Source organism: Rana temporaria, chromosome 6, assembly GCF_905171775.1.
Source record: "Rana temporaria chromosome 6, aRanTem1.1, whole genome shotgun sequence".
Classification (NCBI taxonomy): Eukaryota; Metazoa; Chordata; class Amphibia; order Anura; family Ranidae; genus Rana; species Rana temporaria.
The window spans coordinates 151,655,812-151,676,559 of NC_053494.1; the positions used below are offsets into that span (position 1 = coordinate 151,655,812).

The 20,748-nt window shown below is 38.8% G+C and overlaps 1 long non-coding RNA gene across 1 annotated transcript; it reads left to right on the forward strand.

The window, feature by feature from the left end:
- Positions 1-1,739: 1,739 nt before the first annotated feature.
- On the forward strand, positions 1,740-19,774 carry LOC120943927. The gene is made up of 4 exons (XR_005750335.1): positions 1,740-1,828; positions 3,073-3,102; positions 10,887-11,103; positions 19,690-19,774. It is a non-coding gene; the product is annotated as an uncharacterized LOC120943927 (long non-coding RNA).
- Positions 19,775-20,748: the final 974 nt, after the last annotated feature.

Sequence of the window (20,748 nt, forward strand, 5' to 3'; positions counted from 1 at the left end):
AGAGCTTCACATGTTGCAGCTGGAGTCCTCTTCCACTCCTCCATGACGACCTCACGAAGCTGGTGGATGTTAGAGAACTTGCACTCCTCCACCTTCTGTTTGAGGATGCCCCACAGATGCTCAATAGGGTTTAGGTTTGGAGACATGCTTGGCCAGTCCATCACCTTTACCCTCAGCTTTTTTAGCAAGGCAGTGGTCGTCTTGGGGGTGTGTTTGTGGTCATTATCATGTTGGAATACTGCCATGCGGCCCAGTCTCTGAAAGGAGAAGATCATGCTCTGCTTCAGTATATCACAGTACATGTTGGCATTTATGGTTCCCTCAATGAACTGTAGCTCCCCAGTGCTGGCAGCACTCATGTAGCCCCAGACCATGACACTCCCATCACCATGCTTGACTGTATGCAAGACACACTTGTCTTTGTACTCCTCACCTGGTTGCCGACACACACACTTGACACCATCTGAATCAAATAAGTTTATCTTGGTCGCATTAGACCACAGGACATGGTTCCAGTAATCCATGTTCTTGGTCTGCTTGTCTTTAGCAAACTGTTTGTGGGCTTTCTTGTGCATTATCTTTAGAAGAGGCTTCCTTCTGGGACAACAACCATGCAGACCAATTTGATGCAGCGTGTGGGATATGGTCTGAGCATGACAGGCTGACCCCCCCACCCCTTCAACCTCTGCAGCAATGCTGGCAGCACTCATACATCTATTTCCCAAAGACAACCTCGAGATATGATGCTAAGCACATGCACTCAACTTCTTTGGTGGACCATAGCGAGGCCTGTCCTGAGTGGAACCTGTCCTGTTAAACTGCTGTGTGGTCTTGGCCACCGTGCTGCAGTTCAGTTTCAGGGTCTTGTCAATCTTCTTATAGCCTAGGCCATCTTTATGTAGAGCAACAATTCTTTTTTTTAGATACTCAAATGGTGTTTGCCATGTGGTGCCATGGTGAACTTCCAGTGACCAGTATGAGAGAGTGAGAGCAAAAACACCAAATTTAACACACCTGCTCCCATTTCACACCTGAGACCTTGTAACACTAACGAGTAGCATGACACCAGGGAGGGAAAATGGCTAATTGGGCCCAATTTGGACATTTCACTAAGGGGTGTACTTTTGTTGCCAGCAGTTTAGACCTTAATGGCTGTTTGTTGAGTTATTTTGAGGGGACAACAAATTTACACTGTTATACAAGCTGGACACTCACTACTAAAAGATATAATAAAATATTTTCAAAAATGTGAGGGGTGTACTCACTTTTGTGAGATACTGTATGTATAATGATTGGGGGTTATAAGTACAAAATACAGATTTTTACTTGTAAACAAAAATGCCAAAAAAAGGCCTGGTGTTCAAGTGGATATACTGTACTTTCAAATTCATAGCAAACACTATCTCAGTTTTCATGGAAGTAGTGAATGATACAAACTTTTATTTTTATATCTACCATTAAAAGCTTATATCTTTGTAAAGGGTGTGTGTTTGTGATACTGGATTAAACTCTAAGCAATATTTTCAGCATTCTGCTACTATGCTTAAATTGTTAAACTTTGTACATGGTAACAGACTATTATATTTTTCTCCATGAGAGCGTGACTACCTGGGATTGTAGTTAGAATTGGTATTTCAAGGGAGTGTGTTGTTGTGATAATACAACAAAATGTTGTAAATGGAATCTCTTTCTCTGTCACCAGTTTTGGTCTGTTTTCTCGCTGTGTGATATTTTACATTGCCCCTCCCAATGCTCCTTTTTCCTATAAATAAAACGTTTCATCTCAAAGAGCAATCATAAGATCTTGACTGGTCAATCCCACTCAGAGGTATGTGTTCGGGTTACTTGTGTACATCTTTTATATTAATAACATATGTTCAGTCGCTGGTTTTAAGATTTTCATTATATCTGCATTGGTAAGAATAGTGATAGGAGAATCTTCTAAGGGTAGTTTTATGTACAGTCTAACTATACACATTGGAAGGTTTACTGTACATTTAAATATTATTTTTGCCAAAATATTGTTTTATGATGACTGTATGTGTTCTAAACAATGTAATTGCAGTATTCAGTATATTCATTTTTATTTCACGTACCTTCATACAAATTTTCCTGCGCATTTACATGTAAAGCAGAGCTTAGAGCGATTTTCTTGCTTACTTTAATGTCCCCATTGAAAGATATATCTGTAAAGCAGAATATATATATATATATATATATATATATATATATATATATATATATATATATATATATTCTGCTTTATATGAACATTTCTAAATATATACAGCACATTGCTCAACTGCAGAAATTTTAAGGTGTGGAAAATCCTCCAGTGGGGACACCTGTTCCAGAGAGAACTCTTCAAACTGCAGTTCTTTACTTTTTTTAAAGACTGACTTTCATTTCTTGTTGTGTCTGCATGAGGAGCAGTGAAGTAAAATCTCCTTAGTGGGACAAAACGAAAATTACTTGGAACCCCCAAACATTATATATATATATATATATATATATATATATATATATATATATATATATATATATATATATATATATATATATATATATATATATATATATATATATATATAATTTTTTTAAATAGAAACCCTAGAGAATAAAATGGCGGTTATTGCAATATTTTATGTCGCACTGTATTTGCTCAGCGGTCTTTCAAATACAATTTTTTGGGAAAAAATTACTTTAATTAATTAAAAAAAAAACTAACCAGTGAAGTTAGTCCAATTTTTTTTGTATAAATTTAAAAGAGAATCACGAGAGAATCGTGATCTTTATTCTAAGCAAAAAAATTGTGATTCTCATTTTGCCCAGAATCGTGTAGCTCTACTCAATAGGGATTTTAACTCTTCCCTACCCTAAATCTAAATCTAATCTAAAACTACAACATTGTACAGATTCTTTAAAATAACTGTGTATGGTTGATAGCCTGTCATTAGTAAGAAGCACCTTAGATATATGTTATTTGTACTACTTTCAGCATTTTCAGACTGTATTCATTGCCCGTATGTAAATACACATTCAATAAATGCCATTAACTGTCCTTTTTATTAGGTTTTGCCATCATGGACCATTCACATCACGGTAAGGAGATCTAATAACCAATTTGCGGAACCCCTGTTACAAGTTGTGTAACTGTACTGATCATTTCACGCTCTGCCTAAATTCCTTCTTGCCAATCTAATGTTTACCTAACCACTCCTTCCTACCATTATCTATATTTCTTGTTTAAAGCGGAGTTCCGGCCACAATTTCACTTTTTAAATATAAATACCCCTGTAATACACAAGCTTAATGTATTCTAGTAAAGTTAGTCTGTAAACTAAGGTCCGTTTTGTTAGGTTATTACAGCATTTAGACACTTTATAAAATAGAAATTGACTGGGGCCATCTTAAGTGTGGGCATCATGAAGCCAGACTGTATGACTTACTGGATTTCAGCCTTGCAGATCTCGCACATGCTCAGTGCTGCACAAGCAGTGTCAGATCAGGTTTCAGCACCTGTGCTGTCCAAGTCACATGATTCTTTGAGACTGGGGAGTGCACAGACTCCTGGAAAGTTACACCCACTACATTCCCAGGAGTCTGTGCGGTGCATTAAGCACCTAGGTGCAGGAAGTGGGAAGATTAACTATTCTGCCTAGCAACAACACTTTGAAGGCATCTAAAAAAAAAAAAATTTTTCGTAAAGGACTAATGACATTTTTTTAAAACTACTGATGTAATGTTATATTTATGGGTGGAACTCCACTTTAACAAAAACCTTTTCTTTCCTCACATGTTTATCATACAAGTTTTTCCTATTCCTGTGCACTTTTATTTGATGGCCTTTAACAAAAACATATCACAATGTAAAATACCAGGTCAAATGCTGTCAGATACTGACTGCCTTATTTAATTTAAAGTCTAAAGGGGAATGATTAAAAATGATAAGAACTAGCACTAATATAAAATATTGTAAACAAATCATAAAACAATATTGTGTAAATATCCATTCTATACTATCATACTATCATACTATTCATACTATAATCAATAAAATAAATTCTATTAACGCAAAGTGATCATCCAAACATATAGTAATTGTGAATCAAGTGAAACTATCAGTGAAAAAACTGTCAACAAAATAAAAAGTGAGTGAGTGAGAAACGTATATAGCGCAACACATGCAAACTCTCCGTCCTCCTTTGGACTTGTACTAATCAGGTGATAATCATACCCTGATTATCTGGATAATTGTCTGAACGGCCTCTCAATGTTTATGATGTTATTGATGTCTAATACTTAGTCTGTAACTCAATGCAAGCTCTCTCTGTTTATATGTGCCTATGTCCATGTACCCACTCGTGGCCTTGCTGAAGACCTAACCTGATTACCAAATTCTTTTTTGGTTACCCCCCTTCCCATTTATGCTCCAATTTTGTTACATGTACAGAGCAAGCAAGGAGTGTTCGCTACTATGTTAAGTGATCATTCACTTCTTGTTTTCTTTTAAAAAAAAATAATATTGAAACAGAAATGCATTTTATGACTCACTTATGTATAAGGGGCCATTGATATATGGTAAGCCTTTTACCAATCCGAAGAATATAGAGCATGGCGGTGGATACACTGTAGAACTTATTAATACAGACTAAATACCATAAAGAAATCTTTAAAGCCAAAAAAGAGCATTTTTCCAACATTATTGCAAACACCCTAAACCGCCCCCGCGAACTCTTCAATCTAGTCACCCAGACCATGAACCCAGTCTGTCTAGAGGCCCCTAATTCTGACTCACAAGAATTTTGCAAGGAACTATCGGATCATTTCATTAACAAAATTTTAAAAATCAGAGAAAGTATTCAGCAAAATAAAACCGGCATCGACCCTCCCCAAAATCACAAAGCTAATACCCACAACAATCCGCCGCAATCAACTAATTTCACGCTTAAACCCATTTCCATCGATGCCACCAAAAATATCATTGGTACTCTACGAAACGGCACAGCGCCTAATGATATCATCCCCACTAATCTGCTGAAAGAATGTGCCGATATTTTGGCACCTGCCATCATTCAGCTCCTAAATCAGTCTTTCAAGGAGGGCATGGTGTCAACCTTGCTGAAACAAGGCATAATCAAACCAATCCTAAAAAACCCACCCTCGACCCCAAAGACCCAAACCACCGTCGACCCATAACAGGCCTAAATGTCTTCTCCAAGGTAATGGAGAAAGAAGTTGTACAACAGCTACAACAGCATGTAGACACCCATAAATTACTCGATCCATTCCAGTCCGGTTTCCGTCCTGGTCACGGGACAGAAACTGCACTCCTCAAAATATGGGATGACGCTCTTGAGGCAGCAGACGAAGGAGAATCATGTCTTCTGGTACTGCTGGACCTAAGCGCAGCTTTTGACACGGTAGACCACAAATTATTACTGACTTGGCTAGTCGAAGTAGCCAGAGTCGTGGAATGTGATTTATCTTGGTTCTCCTCCTTCTTGGAAAACCGATAACAAATAGTGAAACTTGGTCCTTTCACTTCCGAAAAACGCACAGTGTCATGCGGAGTCCCTCAGGGATTCCCTTTGTCGCCAGTTCTGTTCAATATCTATCTCCGCCCTCTCTTTGAAATCATCAGTAACCAGAAGTTACTTTACCACTCTTATGCAGATGACACACAACTGTATTTTCACATCAGCAACAAAAAGGATCATTATCTCGGACTAGAGAAATGCCTTACTTTAATAGAAAACTGGATGTCGAAGAGTTATCTTAAACTCAACGGCTCTAAAACAGAACTTCTCCTGTTTCACGCCAATCATTGCACAAAAGTCCAGTGAGCCTTCTATTCACTTAGAGCACCTTATGCTTTTATACTTATAGAGGCAGTTATATGGTCGTTGTTATGTGAGTATAATTATGTATAATGTGCTACCTTGAATGCTTAAACATAGTACACTATAGTTGTGTTTTTGTTTTGATGCCAGTCCTGGGCGTGGATTATTTTGATCCAGTGTTAATTTAGTCGACTAAAAAGACTAAAACATTTCAGTCGACTAAATGAATACTATTTTAGTCTACTAAAATACGTCTAAAACTAAAACAATTGAGATGACTAAAATACGACTAAAAATGGCATTTTAGTCAAAAGACTAAAATGGGACTAAAACTAAAATGGCATTTTAGTCAAAAGAAATTGAAAGTTGATTTCAAAATTAACACTGGTTTGTAGTGCATGTTCATGCCTCAATACCATAAATAATAACAATATAAGATTTTTTACTCCAGCAGTATATAATGGAGTTTGGAAATTGTAGAGAAATGTTAACTAATGCATTACAATTTAATTACACCCATTAGATTTTAGATGACTAAAATTTGTTTTAGTCGACTAAAATGTACTGGAGATTTAGTCGACTAAATACAATTGCAGAAGACTAAAATGGGACTAAAACTAAAATGTCATTTTAGTCCTAAGACTAAAACTAAATCAAAATTTGCTGCCAAAATAACACTGTTTTGATCCTGTGTGTATGATTTTTAGAAAAAGGAGAAAAAACGTGACATCTTGCTAAGTTGATGAGTATATGTAAGTTGATGAGTATATGTATTTGACTTGCTTGTAAATCAATAGGTCATACATTTCTGGTGAGCCTTCTACCTATCTATAACATTGAAAGCTGAGAGACTGTTGTGGTCATTTCTTTGGGAGTAGATATTCAAGTTTTTTGATACATACTACACTATGGAATTGTTTCTGTTCTAATATTGCTATTACGTTAAGGTACAGTGGCGGAAAAGACTTGGAGTATGTTTCCATTTATCTATCTAGGCCATATGTAAAAGTCCTGGTCAGGGCTGCCATCACGGGGGTACAGGCAGTACACCTGTAAGGGGCCCAGAGGTCCCCAGGGGCCCAGATGGCAACCCCCTTTTTTTATTTATTTTTATAAAACATTTATTTTATTTTATTTTTTATATATTTTGTATTATTATTATTTTTTATTAAAGGGCCCAGAGGTCCCCAGGGCCCTGGATGGCAACCCCCTTTTTTGTATACATTTTTTTTATTTTGAATTTTTATTAAAGGGCACAGGGCAACCCCCCCCCCCCAATTCGTGGCACCCCTCGCTTCTCAATTCACGGCCCCCCGCTTCTCAATTTTCTCAAATATCGGCAGCACCCCCACGCTTCTCAATTTGAGGCGGCAGCCCCCCCCCCCCCCGTTCTCTGCTCCAGAGGGCCCATGCCTGAAGCTGTGTATGGGGCCCCATAATTCCTGATGGCTGCCCTTGTCCTGATGGAAAGAGGAGAGCCCCATACAGTATAATTCTTGAAAAGCATTTTATGACTCACTTATGTATAAGGGATCATTACTATCTGATAAGTCCATCCGAAGAATATAGAGCACAGAAGTGGATACACTGTTGGACCTATTAACCAAATAATTTTATTTTGCGGACAGTTTTTCACTGATATTTTCACTTGATTCATTATATGTTCAGGTGATCACGCTGCACTAATATCGTTTTTCTGGGATAGTATGGCTTGAATGAATATTTGCACTTTATAGTTTTGTGATTTGTTTTATAATAGTTTATATATGTGCTGGTTTATATAATTTTTAGTAGTTCTAAACACCAGGGGGTGTAATTGTTTTACCAGCAGTGTTTTCAGCAGGGAATAAGATATTGTTAAAAGGGAATGATGTGAAAAGTGGAATAACTCAAAGCAATCAATATCGATCAATGCAGCTTAATTGTTTAAATCTGAAATTGTTTAACCACTTGACCACTGGGCACTTAAACCCCCTTCCTAACCAGACCAATTTTCAGCTTTCGGTGCTCTCACAATTTGAATGACAATTACTCAGTCATACAACATTGTACTCATATGAAATTTTTGTCCTTTTTTTCACACAAATAGAGCTTTCTTTTGGTGGTATTTGATCACCGTTGGTTTTTTTATTTTTTGCGCTATAAAAGAAAAAAGACTGAAAATTCTGTAAAAATAAATAAATTTTTCTGGTTTCTGTCATATTTCTCACACACAGCATATGCATAGCACAAATTACACCCCAAAACACATTCTGCTATTCCTCCCGAGTATGGCGATACCACATGTGTGAGACTTTTACACAGCGTGGCCACATACAGAGGCCCAACATGCAGGGAGCACCATCAGGCTTTCTGGAACACCCAGCCCAATTCTGACATTCCTCTCCTACATGTAAAAATCATCATTTATTTGCTAGAAAATTACATAGAACCTCAAAACATTATATATGCTTTTTAGCAAAGACCCTAGAGAATACAATGGCGGTCATTACAACATTTTATCTCGCACGGTATTTGCGCAGCAATTTTTCGAACGCGTTTTAAAAAAAAAAGTTTTGTGCTTAAAAAAAAACAAAACAGTAAAGTTAGCCCAATGTTTTTGCATAATGTGAAAGATGAAGTTACGCCGAGTAAATAGATACCCAACATGTCACCCTTCAAAATTCCACACGCTCGTGGAATGGCGCCAAACTTTGCTACTTAAAAATCCCCATAGGCGACGCTTTAAATATTTTTACTGGTTATATGTTTTTAGTAACAGAGGCGGTCTAGGGCCAAGATGATTGCTCTCGCTCTAACGTTCGCAGAGATATCTCACATGTGTAGCTTGAACACCGTTTTCATATGTGGGCGGGACATCCGTGTTCGTTCGCTTCTGCATGCGAGCACACGGGGACAGGGGCGCTTTAAAAAAAAATAAAACATTTTATTGTTCATTTTACTTTATTTATTTTAGTTTGACACTTTTTTCCCCAAAAATACATTTTTGATCACATTTTTTCCTATTACAAGGAATGTAAACATCCCTTGTAATAGGAATATGGCATGACAGGTCCTCTTTACAGTGAGATGTGGGGTCAATAAGACCCCACATCTCACCTCTATGCTGGAAAGCCTGAAATAAAAAAAAATTATCCTGGCTTCAATCGTAGCGGTATTGCGGAGTATGGCAGGGTATTGCAGAGTATTACGGGGTATTGGCAGAGTATTACGGGGTATTGGCAGAGTATTACGGGGTATTGGCAGAGTATTACGGGGTATTGGCAGAGTATTACGGGGTATTGCGGAGTATTGGCGGGGTATTGCGGAGTATTGGCGGGGTATTGCGGCGAATTGGCGGGGTATTGCGGGGTATTGGCGTAGTATTGGCGGGGTATTGCGTAGTATTGGCGGGGTATTGCGTAGTATTGGCAGGGTATTGCGTAGTATTGGCGGGGTATTGCGTAGTATTGGTGGGGTATTGGCAGCGTATTGCAGGGTATTGGCAGGAATATTGCACAGGGATATTGCTGCAGAGTATTGCACAGGGGTATTGCTGCAGAGTATTGCACAGGGGTATTGCTGCAGAGTATTGCACAGGAGTATTGCTGCAGAGTATTGCACAGGGGTATTTCTGCAGAGTATTGCACAGGGGTATTGCTGCAGAGTATTGCACAGGGAGGGATGGATGGCTGGATCTGTGACTGCAATTGTCACAGATCCAGCCACAGCACTGCTGCTGCTTCCGCTCTCCCCCCTCTCCTCTCACACTGTACCGATCGGTACAGAGAGGGGTGGGAGGAACCGGCGTCATCACATGACGCCAGTTTGTTTACAAGTGATCGCCCCAGGTGGCGCGCGAGAGGAGAATTCTGGGAGGACGTCCCAGGGACGTCCTCCCAGAACAACTCGACCGCGCTGTAGCCGTCTTTCGGCTATGGCACGGTCGTCAAGAGGTTAATTTTGATTGTCATGCAATATATCACAAACTAACAAGTAGCATGTGAGTCAGCGCTCACTGGCAGTGTTGAAGATAAATCACGATAAATACATAAATCAACAAAGATAAATATGGCCCATACAGTCCTTAGTGCTGGGGATAAGTCAAAGTAGAAACCCCTGGAAGGATGAATCCACGGGCAGATGGAGATGGCAAAGAAGAAAGTGGAATTCCCTCAGATAAGACAAAAAACGGCAAAGGGAGGGCACAAAATAAGTTTAAAAACAGTAACACTTTATTAAAAACACATCAAGGTGTCTTGTGAGCAGCATAGAGGGATAGTGTGGTTTGCCATGCAGGCAAGCAACTGTCACATTCAGATAGAGAACCACTGAAAACCAAGCGTCTGGAGCTCTTGCATGCCACTGACAGAGCCAACACAAGTGAGGGAGTGGCCGAGTAGCAACGCGTTTCTGAGGCCCCTCCTCCTTTGTCATGCTCTGTTACATCCCTGAATGGCGGGTCCGAGCTTGGTTTTCCGTGGTCCTCCATCGGATCGTGACAGCTGCTTGCCTGCATGGCAACCCGCACTATCCCTGTATACTGCTCACAAGACACCTTGATGTTGCTTTTTTTTTTATTTTGTCTGCTAAGAGTTGGATGCACTCTATAAAACAGTTTTGCCTTTAGTTATACTTTATCCCTTTGGGAGTATCTCGCCCAAAATTTTATTTTTGTTGCAGAGGATGCTAAAAATGTGACCTGTCTCTTAGTGTAGACTTTTGGCAAAATCAGTAAACCAATCACACAAGCAGGAAATTACAGTTCTGAGGAAGTTCTGTACACCATGTACAGAAGGCCTCCAGTTGCCATATTGTTTTGACTTTTTTCTTCAATACAAATAAATTATAATATGACTTGTGTTACAATTGTAAATGCTATATCATTTTGACAGGTAAATCTGCACTAGCATTAGTTAGTTAGTTGACATTGTTACAGTGATATTATCACTGTTTGTTATTGTCCCCAAAATATGCATACAAGTCCAAGAAATTATGTATTATTAGAGGTGTTTGATATCTGCAAAACAAAAAAATTACCATGTTTACCATGTTCTGTTTCAGGACCACCCCATGGTCATCCACCAGGTCATCCACACCCTGGGCCACACCACCACCCACACCCTGGACCACACCACCACCCAGGGCATGTTGCACCACCTCATGGAGGCCATCATCCCCCTCCGCATGGACATCACGATCCTCACCACCAGCCTCCTGGCCACCATGGACCGGGCCCACATGGTCACCATGGAAAACATTAACCCTTTGTAATGTGCAGGTGGGTGTTTCCATATGTAAATGGAGAAAGGAAGGAAAGAAGGGAGGAAGAAAGGAAATTGCTAGTATAAGTATAAATCAATGATGTAGTTAGTAGACACTATGGCCCGGATTCACAAAGCACTTGCGCCACGTAAGTGCAAATATGCGCCGTCGTATCTGTGCGCCGGGCCCAAAAAACGAAGATACGCCTAAAAACAGGCTTCATTCCACCGACGTAACTTGCCTATGCCGGCGTAGAGTGGGCGCATATTTACGCTGGGCGCATTTGGCGCTCCCATTGATTTTCTATTCAAATATGCAAATGAGGGAGATACGCCGATTCACGATCGTACTTGCGCCTGACGCAGGCTACGACTTTTGCGCGTAAGTTGTACGTCCGGCGTAAAGTTAAGCCCCATAAAGGAGGTGTAACCCAGCAGCAGACATGCAAAGGTCTGCACCAGGAAACTCAAGGCGGCGTATTTTACGTAGTTTACGTTGGACGTGAATATGGCTGGGCGTAGGTTAAGTTCACGCCGTAGGCAGTGATCCAGCGTATCTTAGGCAGTTGTTCCAGCGTGGTTTTGAGCATGCGCACTGGGATGCGTCCACGGGACGGCGCATGCGCCATTTGTTATACGTATCTGTCTGGCACTCGGCCCATCATTTGCATGGGGTCACACCTCATTTGCATGGCTCACGCCCACTTCCACTTACGCCGACTTACGCCTTGGAAATCCAGCGCAGTTTTGGGAGCATTGGCTTTGTGAATTCAATGCTTGCCTCTCTGCACTGCGTCAGCGTAGCGTACAGGAGATACGCTACGGCGGCATAAATATGCACTGCTGTCTGTGTTTCCGGGCCAAAAACTTTGCTCAAACCAATCAATATATACGCTTATTGGGATTTTTTTTTTACCAAAAATATGTAGAAAAATACACATTGGAAGAAATTGTTGAAGAAATTTGTTTTATTACATTTTTGGGGGGATATGTACTGTATTGTAGCAGAAAGTAAAAAATGTTGTTTTGTTTTCAAAATTGTCGGTCTGTTTTGTTTATGGGGCAAAAAATAAAAACTGCAGAGGTGATCAAGTACCACCAAAAGAAAGCTTGTGGGAAAAAAAAGGATATCAATTTTATTTGGGTACAGTGTCACACGCATTTGTCATTGTCAGTGTTCATAAACAGTGTTCAAATCACACATGTAAGGTATCGCCGCGATCGTTAGAGCAAGAACAATAATTCTAGCAAAAGACCTGTAGCTCTGAACATGTAACCGTCACCTATGGAGATTTTTAAGTACTGTAGTTTGTCACCATTTCACGAGTGCATGCAATTTTAAAGTATATATATATATATATATATATATATATATATTTATTGTTTATTTGTATTAACCAGTTTCTGACTGGCTCATGCAGATATATTGCGGCAGAATGGCTCTCCTGGGTGAAATCCTGTACATATAGGGCTTCGCCCAGGAGAGCCACCAGAGGGCGCGATCGCGTGCACAAGCAGCAGCACGGGAGTTTGTGTGTAAACACTCAAATCCCTGTGCTATCAGAGGACAGTAGAAACAAATTACAAAGTAGAAACCACAATCTGTCATTTCCTATAGTGAGTCCCCTTCCCCCCACAGTTAGAACACACAATAGGGAACACATAGTTTGCAGATGCTATAACTCTTGCGCAAACCAATCAATATACGCTTATTGCAATTTTTTTTTACCAAAAATATGTAGAAGAATACATATCAGCCCAAACTGTTTAAAATTACATATTTTTTTTTTAAATTGGGGTATTTACTATAGCAAAAAGTAAAAGATATTATTTACTAAAGGCAAATACACTTTGCAATACAAGTGTACTGGAATTGCAGTCACTTTAGATCTGATGGGAAGATCTGAAATGAGGGGAAGCTCTGCTGATTTCATCATCCAATCATGTACAAGCAAAAATGCTGTTTTTTATTTTCCTTGAATGTCCCCCTCAGATCCACAGCGACGTCACTTCCAAGTCCATCTGTAGTGCAAAGTAGCTCTGCCTTTAGTAAAAAAAAAACATTGTGTTTTTTTTTTTCAAAATTGTTGCTCTTTTTTTGTTTATAGTGCAAAAAATAAAAACTACAGAGTTGATCAAATACCACCAAAAGAAATCTCTATTTGTGGGAAAAAAAGAACATCAATTTTGTTTGGGTACAACCGTGCAATTGGCAGTTAAAGCGACGCAGTGGTGTATCGCATAAAATGGGCTGGTCATTGAGCTGCAGTGGTTAATTTACAAATGCAAAATGAGAGAACAGAAAAAAATCTAAAAAAAAAACAATATTTGGTGTGACTACACTTTTGGCTTTAAACCAGCATCACTTGTTACACCTGCACACTTTTTCCACTTGCTCAAAGTCAGAGATTTTGTAGGATTCTGATGTATGATTAACCAATTATATCAAACAGGTACTAATGATCCTCAATTTAACATGTAGGTTGAAACACAGTCATTAGCTAAAACAGAAACAGCTGTGTAAGAGGTATAAAACTGGGTGAGGAACAGCCAAACTCTGCTACTAAGGTGGGGTTGTGGAAGACAGTTTATTGTCACAGGTCACACACAGCACAAGGTAGTTATACTACATCAGTAAGGTCTCTCCCACGTACTTCTATATAATAAAAACTGTTCTTTCTGCCTGGAAACTGGAGATTGTCCATAGCAACCAAAAAGTGTCCCTTTATGTCAAAAGTGGTTTTAGACTTAGAATTAGAATCACTTGCAGAATTGAGCGATAGTGATTTGTGGGAAAATTCCTCATCAAAAAATTAAAAGTAATAATTTGTATTATTATTATATTATTTGTTATAATTATTTATATGTATTTATTATTCTATAATTTATGATTTTGTGTTTCAAATTTTATTATACCCGGGATGTCTACTAGACTCTTGTTTGGACAGATTTAAGTGAGTTATTCCTAAGAATTGCAGGCCTTTGCAGACAATATAAAACGCCAAATTTCCATGCAAAATAATGGTACCGCTTTTAGCACCTAAAATCTGAAATAATCATACCGCCAGGGAGGTTAAATGGAATAGCAGGACTGATACAGACTTTTTTTTACTTATTTTGAACCATGTGTCTACTAGCCCACATTACGTTTCAGAGGGCCCACACATAAGGATATATCGCCTTTCCATTATGATGGAATGCCACAACTTAAAAAAAAGGGATTTTTTATTTGTTGGATCAGTTTTTCTAAGCCCCATGTCCATCAGCTGCAGTTGTGCAAGAAGTGACTGACTAAAATGTCTGACTAAAAATGTTATTTCTGATAAAAAATGAAATAAAGGTCTACTTAAAAATGTTATCAAACTCACTAGAATGCCCAACATAAACGCACCAGATTCTAAGCTGCACTGGGAATTAATCGTTGTAGTTGAAAGATTGAATTTGCTTGGTGATATGGGGAGATTACTAAAACTGGCGCACACAGAATCTTGTGCATGTGCATAGTAACCAATCAGATTCTAACTTCAGCTTGTTCAATTAAGCTTGGACAAATAAACCTAGAAATGAATTGTTTACTGTGCACAGTTGCACCAGATTCTATGTGCACCAGTTTTAGTAAATCTCCCCCCTATGTGACAATAAGGACCTTTAAATAAAAATATCTTCTTATTCAAGTCGCATGTGAAATTTTGATCTAACAAAGACTTAATGTGGAACTAAACTGTATCTGAGCACCACAAACCGAAAATGCTATTTAACCTCCCTGGCGGTATGATTATTTCAGATTTTAGGTGCTGAAAGCGGTACCATTATTTGCAAGGAAATTTGGCGTTTTATACTGTAGGCCTGTAATTTTTAGGAATAACTCACTTAAATCTGACCAAACAAGAGTCTAGTAGGCATCCCGGGTATGACATTTTAAAAAAAACAAATTATAAATTATAATGTAATAAAAAATTATAAATAATTATAACAAATAATAATATAATTATAATAAAAATTATTCAATAATGTAATCAACTCAAAACCACTGAAATTTGCTCAGTTGCAGAATTGTCGCTGTCATTACTTTTATTTTTTTATGACGAATTTCCCCACAAATCGCTATCGCTCAATTCTGCAAGTGATTATAATTTATTATCGCTGTTTTCTAGCTGCTCTAAAACCATTTTTGACATAAAGGGACACTTTTGGTTGCTATGGACAATCTACAGTTTGCAGGCAGAAAGAACAGTTTTTATTATATAAAGGAACATGTAGGACACTGGGCAGACCACTAGGGACAAGGGGGGGGGGGGGGTGTATTTTTTACATACAGTACTGTAATCTATAAGATTACAGTATACTGTATGTAAGGTGTTTGTTTACCTTTTTGAATTTGGTGCCATTCTCCGCCCCGTGCGTCGTAACGTCGCAGGGAACGGAGATCGGCGGCACATAGGGACACTGTGAATTGAGCGAGGATGCCGCTCGCTCACACAGCGGGGATGCATCGCAGGATCCAGGGACAAGGTAAGTAAACCATGCCTGTGGATTCAGCGAGGCGAGCCCGAGTCTGACTCGGGGTTACCGATCGCAGTACAGAAATGTAACCCCGAGTCAGACTCGGGAACACCGCCAGGGGGGTTAATTAATTTTTAATATTCAAACATCTTTTTCACCTGGAACAGAAACTAGGAAGCAACTAAAAAAAAGGGGAACAATAAGATTAAAAAATATAATATACCGTACCTTCCTATCTATTTGCTAATGCTAGCAGCATAAGGATTAAAATATGTAATGTTGATTGAGAGGGTTTAGATCCACTTTAACTGTTATGGATTAGATGCTCTGGATTACAAATCATTTATGTATGTAGCTTTAGATACCAGAAATAACTCATGCCATATGCAAATATTTATAGACAGTAATTGCTTCCCAGACTTTATTAAACACTATGCTAATAATGTCTTTACATTTTTGTTTTCTGAAGTATGGTAATTAGCTAAACACATTGCAATGACTGTATCACTACAAAATATCACAGAGGATAAGTCTTTAGAATTTTGACAGAAAGAATATGACAGAAAGTGTATATTCTCACTACTACTAGAATCAACCTTGGTGAGTTAAAGAGGAAGTAAACTCTAGTGGGTTTTTCTTCCTTTCTACTTCCCTGAAAAGTAAAGGCATAATGTGCTAGTATGCATCGTTACTATGGTAACACTGTATTGATCTGGTCACTGTATGTAAAACAGTTTGTAAATTTTTTTTTTATAATGTAATACAAAAGAAAGAGATTGGAAAAAATATTATAATACTTTTTTTTTTACATACTGTCACCAGTCAGTGTCCCTAATCACTGCCACATCAGTTATATGATAATGCTATACTGCACTGGTGACAGTATGTAAAAAAAAATATATTTTTTAAATTAATTAATTCATTTTCCCTAAAATTGTGACAAAAAAATTACAACTTCAAAAAAGTTGCCTCTTACTAAATACCTTGGACTGTCTACTTTCCAAAACAGGGGTAATTTGGGGGATAGGTGTACTGTCCTGATATTTTTATGCCTCAAGAAATAAGATAGGCCATCAGTACATCAGGATCGATCGCAGGGCTGCCAACTTTCAGTAAATTTACAAACAGTTTGTAAAATCCGTAATCTTTGCATCTGTGCATTAATGTCCATTATGGACCTGTAGTCTGTATGTACGTAATGGACATTTATGGACAGATGCAAAAATTACGGATTTTACAAACTGTTTGTAAATTTATTGACGGTTGGCAACCCTGATTGATCGTTTATTATATATATATATATATATATATATATATATATATATATATATATATATAGCATAGTTTGTGGAGTCTATAACTTTCATACAGACTAAATAATATATACTGATTTGGGTTATTTTAACCAAAGAAATGTAACTGTATACATTTTGGCCTAAATTTATGAAGAAGGATTATTTATTTGCAAAATTTTTATAGCAAACAAAGAAAAGCGCAAAAAAAAAGATGTTGGTCTTTTTTCGTTTGTGGTGATTAAATTCCATAGAAAGATAGCTCTATTTGTGTAAAAAAAAATTATAAGAAATTTCATACGGGTGCAGTGTTACATGACCACACAATTGTCATTCAAAGTGTGACAGCGTTGAAAGCAGTAAAAAATTTGTTTGGGCAGGAAGTGGGTAAAAGTGCCCGTTTATTGAAGTGGTTAAAGGGGACCTAGAATCAAATATATATTTTCATGTTGCTTGTACAGTATGCTAAGTGTTGTATAATGCCGCGTACACACGATCAGTCCATCCGATGAGAACGGACCGATGGACCGTTTTCACCGGTTAACCGATGAAGCTGACTGATGGTCCGTCGCGCCTACACACCATCGGTTAAAAAAACGATCGTGTCAGAACGCGGTGACGTAAAACACGAAAAAAATGAAGTTCAATGCTTCCAAGCATGCGTCGACTTGATTCTGAGCATGCGTGGATTTTTAACCGATGGTTGTGCCTACTAACGATCGTTTTTTTCCCATCGGTTAGGAATCCATCGGTTAAATTTAAAGCAAGTTGGCTTTTTTTTAACCGATGGTTAAATAACCTATGGGGCCCACATACGATCGATTTTGACCGATGAAAACGGTCCATCAGACCTCTGTTTAACCTTAGTGTCATCAAAAAAGTCACAGCGCTTTTTCTGATGAATCCTTCATCTTTCTTTCTTCTGAGAAGGTCAGCACTATCTTTGCTAGGGGATCATCCAAGGTCTTTTCTACAACCTGAACGAAAATTGTGTGTTTCAGCATCATAGATGACACCATAACATAAATTCTGTTGCTTGCACTATGATGCCTTTATGTTCTTGAGTGTGTAAACATTAAGCTTTACACACCTCACTTCCGCTGCCTCCCTCCCAATGACTTGCCAGAGGACCTACACTGCATCTGAGCGCCACAAACCAAAAATGCTATTACAATTATTTTTCTAATATTTGGAGCAAACGCACCCATCCATGTCTCCATGCTTTATTATGCTGAGAAATCACCTGGAAAACACCCCCTAAAATTTATGGGCATGGCCATCTTGAGTAAGGGCAAATGATTCAGGAAAGTAACATTTACTTGCTGGAATCCATTTGCTCAGGCATGCAGGCAGGAGGGTGTGCTTAGCTGAGAAAGCCACTCCTAAAGACTCCTGGGATGTATAATATCATATCATTTACCCAAGCCTGGAAACCAGGAAGTAACTGAAGTAACGTTTAAACAAGTAAATATAATGTACTTTCTTTATTTACTAATGCTAGCATAAGTGTAAGCAGGTGTAGGGTGTAGCGGCTTCACAGAGCGAATCACAGGTACTGACTTTATAAACCAGGCAACGTTTATTACCGGAGAGACGGTAGTAGAAAGAGTATTTACAGTGGTAATGCAAGTAGTTTCAAGCATGGAGGCACAGATACACAGCACAGTCACTTCTGATGTAAGCGGTAGTTGTATGCGTCAGCACTATAGGCACTTTCCACTGACTGACACAGTATAAACCCAAGCACACAATGCTTATCTGTAGAGGCTGATATTCACACACGTTACCCGGTATAACAGTATTCATTCAGCAGATGGATATAGGCATCTGATGCACTTTTATTGTCCGCAACGGGGAGTCTTTCATCTGACCAGGATTGCTGATACAGGACTCCGTAGGAACCCTGAGCTATCCCTCACAGGCCGGAACATGCTCCCTACCTTCTCCTAACTCTCCCTCACAAGTGGGGTCTCTGTCCCTGTCCATAAACACATGTGTTCTGTCCTAAACGTGCCTGGGCTTTCCTATATAAGGTATCCACCCAAAAAATGGCCGACTAAATCTCCCGAGATTTGCTTGTCCTATCAGGACATCAGGCTTCTCCAAAATGGTGCTGGAGACAATTATAGAGGCCAAACAGCTCTGAACATATGTACACATAAACTTATCAAATTGGCTGAAAAGTGAGTATATACACTTGCTAACCCACTTCCTCTTGCAGCCAGCTAGGCTGCCTTGCACTACAGCTGCCTACATAAGGATTACAAATAGTCAATGTTGATTGAGAGAGTAAAGTTCCACTTTAACAGAATAAGGACTAGGGAAGAGGAGACTGATGTAATAATTCCTCCTGCTTGCAGCAGATAGATGGCATCATTTTCCCAAGATACCTTTTTCAGACCTATGGACAGACTCTTGATGGAAATTTAGGGATTTTAATGACAAAATGTGCATGTGGACGCCATGTCAACTCCAGAATACTGTGGGAATGGGTTAGAACCTATTTTTTTTATTTGTGCACTTTCTAACACCCATCGCCTATCTACCGTCATCTTGTCAACTGTTTTTTTCTATCTTTTTTGTTGGGTTTTGTTGAGGAAATGTTCATTATTTTAAATACTAAAATAGTTATAAAGATTACAGCAATTTCATATAGAATAATATATATATATATATATATATATATATATATATATATATATATATATATATATATATATATATATATATATATATATATATATATATTCCTTTTTAATCCATTATTTCTTACTTTTTATGACCCAGCCTTTCTGTTTTCTATTACAGGGTAACCATGCTAGCAAGATGGCAAAGACACCTTCAATTATGATTTCACTTACTTATAGAAATATAATAAAGTCTTTCAAAAATTGAATTTTTTGGGCTAAATGTGATTGTATACTGTGCAATGAAAAGCTGTGATTTTCTTGTTGTTTTTTTTATGGTGTAAAACTCTAATAAAAACTATTGAAACTTTAAAAAAATATGTCAATTTTTAACATCTAATGCAGTGGTTGTCAACCTGGGGGTCGGGACCCCCTCTGGGGTCGAATGGTGATTTGCCAGGGGTCACTGAATCCTGGGCTGTTCCTGAAGCCTGCACTGCTCTCCTAGCCTTTTTGCGGCTGCTCAGCAGGCTGTCCTTGGAGCCTGGGGCCGCCCAGCTGGGCTGTTCCTGGATCCTGTGGCCGCCCACTCAGCCTCATTGCAGCCACCTCTTCAGTTCACACATGGCTGGGGGGCAGAGACTAGAGGTCAGCTGACTGGTTAGGTGAGGAATGTGAAGTGGGAGAAGCTGGAGGAGACCCCATCTCCTGATTGCAGCATAGGTGTCACTGTTATGAGACACCACAAAGTCGGAGACACAGAGTAACACTACCTGTGATTATAGTTGCCATTAAAAGTCCCCACTACAGTTCTCAGATCAGCAGATGACCTTGATCAAGAGCACCTAAGTTGGCTGATCAGAACTCCCCCCAGCATTGCCACTCATCCCATTCCCCCCCACCCCTCACCAAGAAGTAAGAGAAGGAATACAAATAGAGAATTCATGGAATGGAGAGGAAAAGAGGGGGAGGAACAAAGAACAAGGGAGAGAAAGAATAAGAGAAAGAACAAGAAAGACGGCTAGAGAGAGGGATGAGGAAAAAAAAAGAAAAGAAAACTAGGATAGAGAGAGATGAAAGGGAAAGAAAGGAGAACAAATAGAGTGTAACATCCTAAAATGTACCATGGGGGTTTTTAATACTGTATGAGTGGAAGGGGCCCAGGGAGCGCTAAATTTAAGTTTAATTACTTGTCTTGCCTTGGGTGCTGACAACCCACACTACGTAAATTATTTTACTG